Source organism: Amphiura filiformis, chromosome 11, assembly GCF_039555335.1.
Source record: "Amphiura filiformis chromosome 11, Afil_fr2py, whole genome shotgun sequence".
Lineage (NCBI taxonomy): Eukaryota > Metazoa > Echinodermata > Ophiuroidea > Amphilepidida > Amphiuridae > Amphiura > Amphiura filiformis.
The window spans coordinates 18,538,955-18,550,341 of NC_092638.1; the positions used below are offsets into that span (position 1 = coordinate 18,538,955).

At 35.8% G+C, this 11,387-nt stretch overlaps 1 long non-coding RNA gene across 1 annotated transcript in view; it reads right to left on the bottom strand.

The window, feature by feature from the left end:
- Positions 1-11,320, bottom strand: part of LOC140164485 (uncharacterized) — a 30,908-nt gene extending 19,588 nt beyond the window's left edge. Inside the window, exon 1 of the long non-coding RNA XR_011860534.1 lies at positions 10,563-11,320. This is a non-coding gene — a long non-coding RNA (uncharacterized lncRNA). The remainder of the gene's footprint in view (positions 1-10,562) is intronic.
- Between the last annotated feature and the right edge of the window lie 67 nt (positions 11,321-11,387).

An 11,387-nucleotide genomic window follows, 5' to 3' on the forward strand; every position in this document is an offset into this window, starting at 1 on the left:
AATTTGCAATTATGTAAACAATGTCAAAAATACACATCCACCCAAAATGACTGGCGGTTAATGGAATGAATATGGTACTTTGTAAATTACACAAAATACAGTCCTGATTGATTAATTCAATATTCAATGTACATCATCCCAAGTGTGTTCACTCTTCAAACTGTTAGCTACTCCAGGGACTGACTTTTGAGACGAGTGTAAGCAAACGTTCCAACTGCTCTCCTTAAATCTGATACATGTAGGAGAGTGATTTTTAGCTCTTCTTTAATAGTTGACCATTCTCTCCAATTATATTCTATTGTAAATGCTCTAACAGCTCTCTTTGAAGGCTCCAGAAGAGCTATTTAATGCTCTCCTGCAAATTCAAAAGAAAGTGCTACTTCATATACAGTAAGCAAAAGAATTAAGGTACCAGTTGTGTTCACCCCTGTATATTCTAAATAAAGACAAATGTGTCAAAATTAAAACAAGCAGCCGATGCCTGTACTTTTTAGCTCTGATTTAAGACCTTATTTGTTGAATTTGGTTGAAAATTAAAGAAACGGTAGTCCAAAACCTGATGAAGATACGAAATAAAAAGTTGCACTTTTGTGTTCTAATCAATGAAAGCACGATGCTAGTTTTTCGTGCTAATCAATGAAAGCACAGCGCTAGTTATCTTGTTCGCGTACGCTTTGTGTACAAATCAATAGGGCATGTAATGTGGCTAACTGCAACTTTTATATTTGCATCTGGTCATTTTCACGGTAAAGGGTGTAACTTTGGATTTTTAACATTTTAATCCGTAGTGTTCTAATAAAGCCACAGAATTCCATGATTTTTGGCCACATAAGTCATCTAGTTAGCAGCTACCTTGGGTAGCATAATCAGCTTTGGGAGTTACTGCGTTCAGTTTTAGCAGGCTTAAATGTACTTAATATTGCCATTTTGAAAAACTATAAAAAACAGTAACATTTTTGTAAAACCCTGTGTTTTCTTCAGTTAGTTCATGGATAATTTTTCTTATCCTGAAAGTACAGTCATATGTTCAGTAAACACTGCCACATTAGATTTAATTGTGAACGGCCCTGTATTTTTGAGAACCGGACTTGATATTTGTCGTTTCGAGGCTTCATTTTCCGTTAACAATTGTTAACAAACTTTGTGGGTGTAGCTTTGGTTCATAATTCTTGGTTATTTCTTCACTTCTTCTTGATTTATAACAGTTGTTATCTTAACTTGAAATGGGTAACAAAAATTAGTCGATTTACAAGCTTTTAAAATTTTTATAAAATCTTGACTTCAAATAGCCGTTTTTCCGTTAACTTTTTGAAGCCTCCGAAACAAACTGTTCAGCAAGCTTGTGCAAATATAAATAAAAGAGCTCATCCAATCTATTTATCAAAATGTAGCAAAGTAGATCCTCAAGTCACATGTTTTTAAATTGTGGAGATATATATCACCGTTTGAAAATGGGACCCAATACAAACTTTCCGTTAACAAATGAAGCCTCCGAAACAAATGAAGCCTCCGAAACAAATGAAGCCTCCGAAACACCAATAAGCTTAATTATCATCTATGCATATCTAAATTGGTGTGTTGCATACTGATATCTGCATTGTAATTATTACTTGATATGTGCAGAATGTCATAAATTAAAAAAAAAATTGACATTATGGTTAATGTTTGAAAAATATACTGATACCTTAAAAAGCCTGTTTCGGAGGCTTCACATGCAAAAAACACCATACTTAACAAATGGGTGAAAAAATTAACGTGTGATAAATCTACAATATCTGCCGCATAGAATCATTGATTCAATACACACAAGAAAATAACAGCTTAGATGATCCCAACACTGTTGTTTTCAAAAAACTACTTCTGCAATGTTTAACAATTGTTAACATGAAGCCTCCGAAACAAAAAAATGACTTGCTGTGATAATTTAATTTTGTCACAACTGAAATTCAATACTTAGAAGCAAAGCATGAAAATTGGTAATTGTGATATTTTTTACCTATTTTTTATGTCAACTTGTAGTAGTTAGCTAAATATTTTACTTTTATGATCACCTGTGTTGTTAACTGAAGCCTCCGAAACACAAATTGCTTGAATTGCCAATTCTAAAAAACAACTCCAATTTCTGTGAAACTTGGCTGGGAGGTTCCTTTCATCAAGTAGTATTTGTACATGAAGTTAGACATTCAAATTATTTTAGGAACCCAATTAAAACTTAAAAATATGTTTAAGGTTTGGAAATTTTCATTGTAAATGACACTTGATGTTAAAAATTTTCAAAACTGCAATTACAAACATAGCAAAACATGGTATAAAATTTAACTTATATCTGTTGACTTACTTTGGAATGGGATTTCACATGTATTCCAGCTTTCATGTCATAATTTTCTGAGGTTATGTAAAATACATTTTTCTTAGATTTTAACCAAAATGTTATGCAAATGTCAAATTTTTATTAGAAATCAAAAGGTTTAAGCCTTGAAACATTATTTTACTGGAATTTAAGTTGCTTCTATGCATGATTTCAGTAAACAGAAACATATTTAAGTGGTTTGAAATTTTGACCCTAAAAATCAAAAGTTACACCCTTTACCGTGAAAATGACCATCTACTTTGGGGTTTTGGATCGTCGTGTCTTTATTTCTTGGACAATGTCAACGAATGAGGTCTTAAATTTGAGCTGAAAGATGTAGCTATTGGCTGTTGGTGCCAATTATGACGTGTTTGCCTTTGTTTAGGATATACAAGGGGTGAACGCAACTGGTACCTTAAGGGGGTACTACACCCCTGTAGCAAATTTGTGACTATTTTTGCATTTTTCTTAAAATATAATAACACACTGGAATCAAAAGTTATGTATATTATTGGGGCAAAGAATCCATGTACTACACTGAAATTTCAGTGACTCAAGACAAGCGGTTCAGTATATATGATAGGAAATGAGGTACATCCTAGCGGTACCTTATTTCTTATCATAAATAATCGAACCGCTTGTCTTGGGTCACTGAAATTCCAGTGTAGTAATTGATTCCTTGCCCTATAATATACATAACTTTTGTTACCACTGTGAAATTAGTTTTTGAGAAAAATGCAAAAAAACACATAAATTTATCGAGGGGTGTAGTACCCCCTTAATTTTTTGGCTTACAGTAATACTGGTACCAAATTGGCTAGCGATGATACATTTGCAGCAAGCTGTTAGGGTTTTGTGGTTATTAGAGTTAGGATTAGGGTAAGGGTTATGACATGCCAGGGTCAACGAAAAATGCAATACTACGCACCTATGAATATGTTGGCCTCTCATTGGCTGAACAAGCAAAGAAGCATTTAATCCCTGCAAGACCTAGTTCTTTTCTCCCTGGCGAAACATAAAAGTCCAAGCGGACTGCACAAGCCCCAAAATGTGCCATGCATGTCATGCTGAGTGAAGCCTGAGCCCATGCTCACGTTTTCCCAGGGGCCCACTTAAGTTTAAATCAGAGTGTAAACATGCGTGACAAGAGATCTTCAAAACATACCCTAAACATGATTTTTCCTTTCAGCAAAATAAACCCCTGAACAGGAATTTAGCACTATTTCGCAGAAAATTTCACCCCTGAACAGGTTTATACCTGAAAGATACCCCCAAGCAGGATTTCATCTGAAAGGTACCACCCTTACAGGATTTTGATAAAAGTAAACCTTAGAGTACATATTTTTGTTTATAATTTTCTAATATTTATGCTTAGGTAATGTTCCTTATGCAAGACATGCCAGGGAAACATGCTTTGTGAAATAGCAAGATCCGAAAATGACCCCTTAAGGCTGCGATCATATAGAAGTATACTGTATACGGTATTCGCTATACGATATATATACTCATTCGATCAGGCTGAGTTCACATAGTCCTATGTGAACTCAGCCTGATCGAATGAGCATATATCGTATAGCTTAATGAACGCAACCTGATCGAATGAGCGTATCGTATATAGCGAATACCGTATACAGTAAACTTCTATGTGATCGCAGCTTTACGCACCAACTAGAGGTTTTAAAGCAGCCCTTTTCCTTGAAAACAGGTATTTTTGACCCCCTGAACGGGATTCGCGCGATACACGTTCATTCTCTGAAAAGACCCTTAATTCGTATTTTTGGTCATGCTTGTGTACACTATGATACTTTAGTGACCCCCTGGGTAAGTTTTAAATCCACTATCAGTGATTCACTAATAAGAAAATCTAAACATGCAATCATCAAAAATCTGATTTTTAATTTTTTGTAAAATTAGGACCCCAATTATGTACCTATTTACAAGGGTGCAGCTTATGTACAGAATTTACTAAGTAATAGTAATTCTATTGAAGGAGGAATCCCAGCCAAACCCCTCTCTGTTGTACAATTTGAATTCAGTTTTGTAAATTTGCCATTTTCTGTTTTCTCAAACCAGGTGATTTGAAGCCATTATTATTGATTATTATGTGTGATAACATTATTAAATAATTTTAGAAATAATCCTTTTTTAAATATATATGGATTGTTGTGTTATTTTACTGGTCAGTAGGTCGGTACAAGGGGTTTTTTTTCTTCTGAAAACACTTTCTTTTGTAAAAAAATAGTAGCACTAGCTACAACCCTGGAAATGAGTGTTTTTGGCCTAAGCCAAAGGTCAAATTGGGCATTTCAGCCACTTTTGGAAGAGTCTAGATCACTGATAGTGTATTTAAAAGAATGGATAAAAATATGTGTTACTTACATACATACAGTACAAATCAAAGCTGGACCTGATACATTTATATATAATGTATATCATACCACTGTAAAAATTTCTGGAAAAAGTAAAATAAAATCTTTTGACATTCTAATCACTGCTTGAACACATCGAAACATTCTATCTTTTAACACATTCAAATATAGATGTGGTGACAACGATGAATAAAGGCAAGGGACTGGTGTAAGACTTCACAAAGAGTAACACAGCCGTTATATGTCTGTAGCTTCAGAACTATAAATCATATTCATATGACATAATCACAATATTTATATAGAAAGATGGGTGGTAAATGTATGCACATTTTGATACCCTATTCACCCAATTATTAACAATACAGCAACAAATTTAAAAGTTGCACTTACAGCCAATCAGCCATCGATGGTTATTAAATGCAAGCATAATCTGTCATTATCTTCGCGCCGGATTCAAATCAATACAATGCACCACAATTTTTAAAGTCAGCTTTTTTTCTTTAAAAATACTGTGTTTTCAATATTAAACGAAAATGGATCAAATGGAGTATCAAAATGCATGTCTTTCTGTATTAAAATATTGTGAATACGATTTTAAATAATTCTGAATGTCAATCATTCCAGAACATAAAATAAATTATACATGTTTTGTTGATAGATAATATCATTGTTATTAATTTAAGACAGAAACTTGGAAAGCACATAGGTACAAACAGGCACTCAAATACTTTTTTGTCAAACAATACAAATTCTGGTAACTTGTGTTTTAACATCAAGATAATTGCAATATACACAACCCGACTCCTATTGCTGTAGACCCTAATAGGTACTCTGCTCTCCAGTACCAGTGCAGTACCAATCCAGTACCAGTGTGTGTACTGAACATGTGATTCTGATATGAGTACGCATGCAGGTGCTCTAGAGTACCAATGAAGTAGCTGGGAGCAGTGTACCTCCGAGGTCGGCAGCAATAGGAATCTGGTACTGTAAAAGTCAATATTTTCGCGAGAAGATATTTTGAAGATTTTGTCAATTGCACAAGAATTGAATTTCGCGGTTTTGATATTGATACAATAGAAACCTAATGCAAAAGTTTATTTTCGCGAGTTTTTATTTCTGCGATTTTATGTCCACTCATGAAATTAGCGAAAATAAAAATCTGAAAATTTCTACTTTTACAGTAGTGCAGTTGGGGTCCAGCCGCCAAAAACATTAGGGTCTACAGTCTCTACACAGAGAGCCACAAAAGGTTTAAAGAGAGTCTCCGGCAATCGCAACATTATGTTAGAAAAATAATTATCAAGCACAAACAAACTCATATTGACCACAAAAACGAATAAAAACATTCGGCTCTCAACACGCGATATTCAAAATTCCCACGCCGAAATTGTCTAAGTGCAATGACGTAATGGTTATTTGTGTTCAATTGTCGTCAGCCTTCATTGTATTACTGGGACGTCATTGCACTCGACAATTTCGGCGCCCAGGAATTTTGAATATCGCGTGTTGAGAGACGGATGTTTTTATGGTCGTTTTTATTTGTTTTAAATACAACCACATGATTCGTGCTTGAAAAAACAATTTTCTTACATATAAGGCACAATGTTGTGATTGCTGGAGACTTCCTTTAAGAGTGATTCATGGTCAAGGCGGTGGGGGCAGGCTGGTGCTGGCCCCTGTATCAAGACCCTAAAATTTGAAATTTGACCCATTTCCTATCTCTTGAGAACAGTACATCGCTAGAAAGTCCAAGTATACTTTTTCTGAATCCTGAGCAGTATAGCGACACTACGGGGTGGGGCATTTTCCCCCACATATTTGTCTTGCCCTCCCCTCCAGTAAAAACCCAAAATTACAAAAATGTCCACTTTTTGTGGCAATTTTGCACAAAACTGGTTGATTTTGACCCCCCTGTATTTCACTTCCAACCAATTCCTGGCATCACCACTGATCCTTAGGACACTTTGGTCTAATTTTAAACCAAAATAGACCTACTTTACACATTTGATGCCTGTGTTACACATTAATGCCAGATTTGAAGACTTTTGACACCCAAATTGACCGGGAAATTGACCAAGAACCACTCTTGAACCTTTTGTAGCTTTCTGCTCAAAATTCACCACCCATGGACCCCAACTTTTATTTTATTAATGGTTTCAAAAAAATAGTCTAAAACCTACAGGATGACCCGTTGCTATATCAAGAATCTCACATCCAGTGGGTCACCTCACACACACACAAAGTGACTACAGTTTTTCACAAACCCTTCAGCATATTCTTTGTAGTGCCTGATGAGTCTATTCACACAGCTTACATGGTATCTTATTACAAAAACATGCATGCAAATAATGATACGTCAATTAGTAGCCGTCATCAACTATTATTAAATATTTAATATATTTATGGTTATGCCGCTGAATTCCAGAGATTTAAACACCATACCCATATCCACCAGAAGTTGTTTTTACACTGAAGTGATCAAAAGTCTTTATGATAAGTCTTTGGTCAGAAGAAATGAATGGGACACTCTTCTAGGTAGTTATACATAGGTGTAGATCCGGGGGATGGGGGATGATGAAGGCAACACCCTCCAATATTCAACAAGGGGTGGTTCTTGCAATAACCTCCTCCCACGTGTTATATGCATGTTTTTTTGACCACATTAACCTCATATTTGAAATTGTTAGCTTGAAAATTTTTGAGCGCATTTGTTCCAAAAAGGTACATTATTCTAGGACTGAAAGATGCTCCAATTACTTGGCTTGTCAGATCTTACACCAACTAGGGGTGTGATTTTTGGGTAATTTTGTGCCCGGGTACCCGGCGCATTTTTCTGGCGGGTAACCGGGTACCCGAAATTGCAAAAAAAATTTTAAAAAAAGGTTTTTTTCGGTTATGTTCTGTCTCTGGACCTAGACCTAAATGCTAGGATCATTCATGGTTGACCTAAAAAAAAAATTGAATTTTGCACATTGTTTTGTGTTTTAAATATGAAAATTGATACATAGTTTTCATGTCATACTCTATTAATGATATCAAAATGCATTCAAATTCAATTTGGTACCGGTTACCCGCCGAAAAATGCGCTGGTACCGGGCACAAAAATTACCAATTTTTTTTTAAATTTCAGGGAAAATTTCAGGGAAATTCCTGCCCAGGTAATAGGATTATCGGGCCGTACTCGAATTCCCGGGACTCACTCACACCCTTAACACCAACCTCAATCCCTCCCATATAAAAAACAAATCTACACCACTGTGTACTCCCACCCCTTCTCTACAACTGACATTTTAAAACCTGCAATAATTGCTGAAGGGTTTGATCCAAACTCAAGTACAAGTAAATATTACTTACTACATGTAGTCATATATATAGGCTATATCTATTTAACATATATACATAGTAATGTAAAAACACTAGATGTACAAGTATTAACAATAGATTAATAAAAAATGAATGCTTTTTTTACATGTGTCCTAAAAATACTGGAACAACGGTGGTTTTAATGTATTATTATTATTATTCACCTTTATAAAGCAGAGCTGCCAACGTATGAAAATATTTTTCAGTATTCTAAATACATAATATCCATTTTTTCCATACATATTTACACACTTTCATACATAAAAGTATTATATTCAATTAATAGCATTTTCAATATTCATTTAGTACTTTGTTAGTCAAACCAGTACGAAATCAATACCATTGTTCCTAGTTTGAATCCCCGGACACAACATGTATATTTGAAGGCAGGTGCGTCACAAGCGAATCTTGTAAACTATATGCACGATTTCAAAAAACCCATACAATCACAGGACCTAATGTTGCTTCAAAGCAGTCAGTTGCTAAGTTCATAGCATCTGCGAGGTACGCACACACATTGACCAAACGCCATGCATGTACACCTGCGTCTGGCGAATCTTGTAAACTACACACAACTTAAAAACCCATACCAATCACGGTACATAATGTTGTTACCAAGCATTCGGTCGCTAAGGTCAGAGCATCTGCAAGGTACGCACACGCATTGACCAAACCCCATGCACATACACCTGTGTCCGAGAATTAAATTTAGAAGCAGTAGTAACTGTTGACAGCTCCGAATACTACTTTGGAATACTACATTTGGTATACTACTTTGGAATACTAAATTTGGTAATGGAATACATTTTTACTATCTTTGGCGTTGTCTTTTTAAAGACATTTCTTGTTACTATATATCTGGCCTCATTATGATTCGTTCATCAGGTAATGGGCACTCACTATGAACTTTTTTTTTCAATAAGGCCAAAAAAAAAAAATATTGTTGTGTTGCCCTCAAGTAAAAAAATGGGAAAGTTGGGTCGGGCGGTCGGATTTCTTTTTTTTTTTTTTTTTTTTTTTAACCTTCAGATTTTTAAAAATCCCCTCAAATATTAAATAATGCTTCTTCAATTAGGGGACATTTGTCAATTTTGACTTCTGGATACCTGTTAGACATCAATTAAAGACTAGTCTTTTAATATAATATTAATTTTAAGTGAAAACATTGATTTTTGATCAAATCTGTAAAATCATCATTCCAAAAAAAAAAAAAAAAAATTGCGACCCTGATTTTTCAGGATTTAGGACCGGACGGTTGAGGGCAACACAACAATTTTTTTTTTTTGGCCTAATCTAAGTTCTCCTTCACTAAATTAAATCAAATCTTGGTCAAATCAAAGAAACAGAAAGTCCAAATAATTTTGACTTTTGTCTGACAAACTGAAGGTGGTAATCATCATTTTGCACAGAAAATGCCCACAAAATTGTTTCATACAAAAAGTTAATGCAAAATGTACTTAAGAGCTTGGTGTGCTATTATTTACATGTAGGTCAAATATGATGGTACATGCTTTTGTTCCAGTACAGATAATGGCTGTTCCAGTTGAAATCCATACACTCTGTATGGAAGACATGATCTTAATCTTCTACACATGGAGTGTGAATTTCAAATGGGGTTACCAAAATGGATGACTCCATTTAAAAACTTCCTCCTGTGTGGGAGATTAAGGTCACATTGTCCATAGGGGAGGAGTATGTCAACTAGAACAGCCCAATACAATAGGAAATCTTGCACTCAATATATACAAGAATAGAAAGATGCATGAAGAGGGAAAAAATCAAATAATCAAAATTTCAAAATCAATTTCTGACCACCCTCTCTATAGAATGTTACACTTTTAAAGTGTCTTGGATGTGATAATACTAGAGGCTGTGCAATAATTAGGGGGATTCAAAAATGATCTGCTAAAAATTGCTAACCCTTTTGGCCTTTCATCAGGCAAAAATTCTTCCCCCCTACGCCAGATTTAAGGGCCCAAATTGAAAACCTCAAATGGTCTAATTACGTGATGAGAGCCTTAGAACATTTTGCTTCTGTTTTGTAAGGCCTTTTTACAGCGTAATGCTTCCGTCAATTGCAAGTCCGGCTACCAGGGACCCGGGCACTGTAGACACAATACCCGGGACTGTCACCCTGAAATTACCAGAAAGTACGTCCCCGGTACCCGGGACTGTACCCAGGACTGTACCGGGATGTACAATCAGTCGTCCCGGTAGCGGGGCCATGAAAATACTTAAATTTTGGATTTGCTGATTAAAAACATTGAAAATTAATACAGCACTTTGAAACCCGGCTGGCATGGGCGGGGACAGTACCGGGGGTTTCACCCACAATTTGTGCCCGGTACCCGGGACAATACCCGGGGCATAGCGGGATTATTACAATTGCCTTTGGTAATCTCCCCCCCTACGTCCTCGCTGTGCCCGGGTCCCTGGTAGCCGGGCTTGCAATTGACGGAAGCATAATATCAAAAAGATACCTCCATACTTGCTTGCCCCCCTCCAAGACTGGGCAAAAATGTTTTCATCCCTTTAAAGAACACTGAACAGAGACATTCTTTGTGTTGCTCATGATGGGGAAATAGTAAAACAATGTACCTTACAATGCGAAACTTTTGCAACGCTCATAGTTTAGGACACCAACTGTGCCACTCCAGTTGAAATCTATACAGCCTTTATGGAAACATGACCCACCATGGCAAAGGGAGGGTGAATTTCAAATGGGATAACTAATGGGTGACACCATTTGAAATTTACACTCCCTGAAGTGAATAGATGACTCTATTTGAACTCTACACCCCCTGTGTGGGAGATACATCTTCCATAGGGGGTGTATGGATTTCTCCAGGAATAGCACAATATCTACTTTATCAATAGAGGGACAACAGCATCCACTAAGAGTTGCACAACAACAATATAATATTAATCACATTGGAAAGTCAGTGAAATCACAAGCGTATCAAATCACAAGCATTCGCTCAAAGTGCTGGTGTACCAATGCATGCATTTAAAGACACTGCACAGATGTGAATTTGAAACAGCTGCCTCTACACATTGATATCACTGATTCACCAAGAAAGTTGAATTTTATATAGATATTGACCTCCAGAATTCAAATAGTTGTTGAATTGGGAATCAACAAGATGAGTACTATACTAGCAAAAGCTGTTAAATCATAGCATCCACATCTGCACTAAAAAGTGGAAATTTGTGCGCAATAAATTTCTTGCACTTTGCCAAATTTTCTAATTAGCAATTTGTTGATAAATTGGCTTTTCCTTGCTTCCTTACACCAATTCAAAAGG